Source organism: Quercus lobata, chromosome 4, assembly GCF_001633185.2.
Source record: "Quercus lobata isolate SW786 chromosome 4, ValleyOak3.0 Primary Assembly, whole genome shotgun sequence".
In the NCBI taxonomy this organism is placed as follows: domain Eukaryota; kingdom Viridiplantae; phylum Streptophyta; class Magnoliopsida; order Fagales; family Fagaceae; genus Quercus; species Quercus lobata.
Window position 1 is genome coordinate 45451285 of NC_044907.1, and position 6572 is coordinate 45457856.

At 33.2% G+C, this 6572-nt stretch overlaps 1 long non-coding RNA gene across 1 annotated transcript; it reads right to left on the reverse strand.

Moving 5' to 3' along the window:
* Nucleotides 1-825: 825 nt before the first annotated feature.
* LOC115983268 lies at nucleotides 826-4768 on the reverse strand. The gene is made up of 3 exons (XR_004089965.1): nucleotides 4466-4768; nucleotides 2584-2629; nucleotides 826-1175 (listed from the first exon to the last, which is right to left on the reverse strand). It is a non-coding gene; the product is annotated as an uncharacterized LOC115983268 (long non-coding RNA).
* Between the last annotated feature and the right edge of the window lie 1804 nt (nucleotides 4769-6572).

The following is a 6572-nucleotide window of genomic DNA, read 5'->3' on the forward strand; positions in this document are numbered from 1 at the left end:
GCGCTGGGATAGGTCCCAGCGCTTTCAAACCCTGTTCCGGCGTTTTTACTTGTGTTGGGACAGCCTTTATGAAAATGTGAATATAACCTATACCAGCGTTTTTACTACTTGTGCCAGCGCTTTTGAAAGCGTCGGCATAGGTTGTACCTATGCCAGCGCTTCTAAAAGCGCTGGTATAGGTCATGGATGAATAAAATTTAAAAGGCCTATACCAGCGCTTTCAAAAGCGCTGGCATGGCGGTACCTATTCCAGCGCTCTCAAAAGCGCTGGGATAGGTCTTTTTAAAAAAAAAAAAATTTCCAAACCCTATTCCAGCAATTTTCAAAGCGCTGGGATAGGTCATTTTTTTTAAAAAAAAAAAAAATTTATATTTTTTGAGCACCTGTAATGTACCTACAATACATATTTTCCAATACCTATTTTATAGCAACGCTAATGAACCAGAATTCATATTTTCCAATAGCAAATACAATAACACATTAAACCAAGAAACTAAATATATTTAATTACACCATATCTATAATTACATCCCAAATGTCTAGAATGTTTTTTTTTTTTTTTTTGGTTTCCCAACCGGTATCCGAACCCACTGGGCCGACTAGTCCGGTTTCGGAGCGGGTCCCGGGGTTAAGGTTTTAAACTCCTCCCAACGGGCTTGCGGGGGATCGAACCTTAGTTCGCCCTACCAAGTCTAGCCCCTGGCACCACTAGACCAAGACACCGTTGGTCAAATGTCTAGAATGTTATATATACACAAAATCAAACATCCCAAGTGTCTAGGATGTTATGAGGCGCACCTACATTACAATTTCACCATTGCACATTGAGATTCAAAAATATAAGTCACAAAACAAACAATACTCCTAATAGAAAATACTCCACCTTTTCTCTCCAACAACCACCCACCACAGCATACTATATGTATTTACTTAGACAAAATACAAGAAATTGACAACAAATTGAACAACAATATGTTAACATTCACAAAACAAACAACACTCCCAATATATTCCACCTTTTCTCTCCATGCAAGCCACCTGCTTGCTCCTAAACAACAACCCACCACATTATTTTACAATTTAAGGGAATTAAGAAGTAGATCTTACTCACCCTTTAGCAATCCCAGTGTTTGCCCATGGAAAGAAGAATGTAAACTTCAAACAAGCTGCCACTCCTGCAAAAGAGAAATGACCATTGCTCACTACTATGATAACTTAAATGACGTAAATTAATCCAACTAGCTTTTAACATGCGCAATGTGCAAGATCATTTTATGTATTAATGAGCTTACTTTCAATATAAACTTAGTTCTCATGCTTCCACTACATGCATTCAAACCTAAATAATGGTAGCATATTTAAACATATAGTATCCAATATCCCCTAAAATTTTTAAACATCTCTTCAAATCACTTCATGTGTACTTCCCTCATTCCAAATGCACCACATCAAACACAGTGGGACAATTGTGCAACAAAGCTACCCTTTCCTTTTCCAACCCACCCCTTTCCAACATTCCATAAGGCACAACATGGTTTTAGGCATGAAACAGAACGTGCAAAACAAAGCAAACACCAATAATCTCTATAATTTCAATAGAGAAATAAAAGCAAATCACTAATTTTAAGAAACAGAGAGAAATAAATTGTAATTTATTAAAAAACCTACCCAACCTAGGGTAAAGTTTCTATATGTCACACACAATTAATAGAACTTCAAACACACAAATTCATAATTATCAAATAATTGATGCTAAGATGAACACATGTCATTCCAATAATCCAAACTCATAGGGAATCCTAAAAACAAATGTGGATAAACATAAACTCACTTATGTATTTTCACCTTAATTAAATTGTAGTTCAAGCTTTCCAAAATTTTGTGATGGAAGAAGGGAAATTTATCATACAATTTCATAACACAAAAACCATTATATGAGACTTCTGTGTCTAACTTATAAGCAAAGACTAAAGAGTCCTAGGTTTAATAGTAAACAGTTTAATGTTTTGTTTAGTTCAAATGATTTTAAGTACTTAAGTGAATATAATTCCAATAATATCATAGAAATAGAAGAAGTCCAATAATATTCTTCAAGAGATAGTTAATTTAAAATTTTGAACACATATAGTAATTTGAAATTTTGAACACATATAGTATAAGCGTTCATTCATAAATTCTAAATAATTTAAACTATAAGCTTCAACAATTCCTAATTGGAAAATATAATGGATCAAGTATTGTCATTATAAAAAAAAATTAAACTAAAATAACACAATGATGATAGTACAAGAGTGCTAAACTTTATTCAAGACGTATTATGCTGGCCATTATTGGTTTATAACTTTTATAAGTCACGTGGCATTTATGTGACACACCTCTATTAATTATTGTTAATAGCATATGGATTAAAAAAAGAAAAGGTTTGTAATTAAACCAATCTTCTTCTTTTTTGGTTAAATAATTTAACCAATCTTAAAACACAAGGTATGTGATTAAAACAATAGAGGTGAGAGAGTAGTTGTTGAATTATAGTTCATGCAAGTTGAGTAGTGAAGATTTCAATGTAGGGGATTTGCTACTCACAGTCACTTTTGGGCTCCCCGAACCTCTATCTGAGGATTGTGCAAGACTCTCAATATCCAACACAACCGTTACTGTTTTATCTATGGCTGTAATGTCAGTCTGCAGAGTTAATCAAATATATGTATGTATTAGAGGTAAAAATAAATTGTCAATAAGAACTAGCTAGTAATCTGATACTCATACTGTCATGATTTATTCTATTCAACAACCAGTAGGTTACAAGTTCTCTTTCTAAATCTTTATCTATATCTTAAGAGAATAGCATATCAATTTTAACAAATTAAAAAACATAAAAACAAAATTTAAATCATTGTGGGAAAGGGAAGCTTTAGCCTAAACCCTCAACAGCTCATTATGAATCCAAAAGACAAGATAATCCCACAACACACAAACACACATGCTAAAAAATTTCACCCCTTAATTTGAACCACCTCTGAAGTATAGGGTTTAAAATGTAATTTGCTCTAAGATTTATTGATATTTGTTGCCTATTTATTTCTCAATATGATAGACCACTTTTCTATAGTCTTTAGAAGTGACTGCAGTCACTTCTAAAGACTGCTTTAAACTATACTAATAATGGCTGTAATCACAAGAAATTCATTAATTTGAAACAATTTGGTGAAATAATTATTATGTATCATTAAAGGTAATGTATGAAACACAACCAACTTAACTAAACTAAGTCTTATACCAATTAATTAATTTAGGATAATCCTTTAATTAAAATGAAAGAAAATAGTATATTCTAAATGACATTTAATCATTAAAAAAAAAAAGTGGAGTGGCATTTCAAGTATATGCTTTTCTTTTTATCTTAATCAAAGAAGTATCTTAAATAAATGTTATGTTCACTCCACTTTGAATGATATTTAATACCCCTTAAGCATACTAGATTTTTAAGGCTGCAGCAAGAAAAGCGAATGACAAAGAGAAAGATTAGTGACTTGTGATTTATCCACTAAAATTTGGGGGGGGGGGGGGGGGAAGAGAGAGAGAGAAATACGTCAGAAAAAAGAATGATAATTTAAAATAGCTAGGTTGCCATTAATAGATCGGTAAGAGTTCGTGAAGTAAAGCATTTCAAGCATCTACACAATTTATAGACATGAAAAATTATAGTACTAGAACCAAAACAACCACCACCACAACATAACAATAATTTTATTTTTTTTGGATAGGTAACAACTTGACAATCAAAATTTAGATCTGATATGAAATCAAAAATCAGCATGAGTACCAAAGAGATTACAATAGATTCAGTAATATCACCCAATCAGACAGAAGGGCATACGGCAAATTTTCTAAGAAGAATGCCCGTGGTACAAAAAAGAAGCTTTGTTTTTTCACTCCTGAGATCACAAAATTAAAGCAAATATAAGTGATACAGTTGACATATATATATATATATATATATAACGTGAAAGGTACATTTTAATTGGCACTGCTAACATGATTACTACTTCAGTTTAGTCCTAAGTATACTGATGGTGATCAGTAACTCTCTCTGCTAGTTTATATACCCACACCAAACAAAACATCAAACACTTGATTCTATATACTATAAAGAACATCTCAGCCAAACACGTCAACATCAGATTACTAACAAAAGAAAAACCCAAAAAGAAAGACACATAAGGCAGGATTTGAAATCACAACTGAACTCCAAAACTGTATGTCTTTGAAAAAGATTTAAGATAAGTGAAATGGATTGTGTCAAACTATAGAATACTGAGAAAATAACAACAAAATGCAGTCAAAGCAATATAAGATGATGCCTCTGATATTATAAGCACCATTAAAAAACAATTAGTGCAGCAGGCATATAAACACCTTGCACTATCAAGACGGACTTGATAACCAACCAAAGAACCATCCTAACCTGGTGAAGGTTCACAACACTCATCAGCAACTCTTTCAGCCACAGAAATAGCCTACAATACAACATAGCAAATATAAACTACAGTTGCCAAGTAAGAAATAAAAGCCTGCCCTGTGTTTCAGTATAAAGCAATCTCAAAATTAAAATTATTTGCAGAAAATTATGCAACAATCTATCTCCTAATGATTAACATAGCAGTCTTATAACATAGTATCAACCAGTCCAGATTAAATATGTTTTTCGAGGATTAATAACAATAATCACACAAAGGATGGTTAACAAACAATGAGGATAATAAGTTAAATAGAGATAATATGTTTCCACTAGTGCATTTGCAGCTGTCATATTGCCTCATAATGCCCCTAAACAAGGCTCAAATAGATCTGCAAGGTAGAGCCAAGCAACCAAAGCCACCATCAAGACAATATTTGCAAGGGAAAATGACTACCAACTACACGATTTCAAGCAACAGGGTAATGATTTTAAGTGTAATAATCAGATAGATGAAATATTTTAAGTTATACCAATTTCCTTATATCAGAGAATCGAAATTAAAAAAAAAAAAAAATGTACAGAGGCATATTAACGATTTTTGATGTAAACCTTAGAGAAAATTTTTGTTAGCACTACTGCCACCTACAGTTCCTCCAAAATAGAGCAAACTTTAACCAAAATAAAAAATAAAAAGCCACAAAATGAACTAAACTTTAACCAAAACCAAAACTAAAACCCACACAATCAACCAATAGTTACACAAAAATATACACATAATCCAAACCAAACTTCAACCAAAATCAAAAATAAAAAACCAGAAATTTAACAACAAATATATATACAAATATTGCTACAAAATAGAAATGAGAGCTAGAGAGACTTACCTTGCTTTGTACAGAGGCAGATTAACAATTTCTAATGTAAACCTTAGAGAAAATTTTTGTTAGCACTACTGCCACCTACAGTTCCTCCAAAATAAAGCAAACTTTAACCAAAATCAAAAATAAAAAGCCACAAAATGAACTAAACTTTAACCAAAACCAAAATTAAAACCCATACAATCAACCAACAGTTACACAAAAATATACACAACCCAAACCAAACTTCAACCAAAATCAAAAATAAAAAACCAGAAATTTAACAACAAATATATATACAAATATTGCTACAAAATAGAAATGAGAGCTAGAGAGACTTACCTTGCTTTGTACAGAGGCAGATTAACGATTTCTGATGTAAACCTTAGAGAAAACTTTTGTTAGCACTACTGCCACCTACATTTCCTCCAAAATAAAGCAAACTTTAACCAAAATCAAAAATGAAAAGCCACAAAATGAACTAAACTTTAACCAAAACCAAAACCCATACAATCAACCAACAGTTACACAAAAATATACACATAAACCAAACCAAACTTCAACCAAAATCAAAAATAAAAAACCAGAAATTTAACAAAAAAATATATATACAAATATTGCTACAAAATAGAAATGAGAGCTAGAGAGACTTACCTTGCTTTGGGTAGGGTTTGTGGTTTTGGGTAATATTTTTGTGTTTGAAATTTTGGAAAAAAAATGGTGGGTTTTGAGCAAAGAAGAAGAGAGGAGGAGGGGAAATGGGTTAAGGAAGAGAGAGAGGGAGAGGGAGAGGGAGAGAAAATGTGGGTGAGAGGAAAACATCTGAAGCAAAGAAGAGGGAGACCAAAAACGAGAGGCCAAAGTTGTGGGAAGGTGAAAAAAATAAGTGGGAAGTTTGAAAATTTTTAAGTAGTACGAGGGACCTATCCCAGCGTTTTGGAGAGGCCAGTCCCAGCGCTTTCAGAAGCGCTGGGACAGGCCTCTTTTCATAAAGGAACGGAGAGACCTGTCCCAGTGCTTTTAAAAGCGCTGGGACAGCTCATTCTTATAAGGGAATGAGAAAGACCTGTCCCAGCGCTTTTAAAAGCGCTGGGACAGCTCATTCTCCATACGGAAATGGAGAGACCTGTCCCAGCGCTTTTAAAAGCGCTGGGATAGGTCGTTTTCATAAGGGAATGAGAAAGACTTGTCCCAGCGCTTTTATAAGCGCTGGGACAGGTCTTTCTCACTCTCCATAATGGAAATCAGTAACCCTA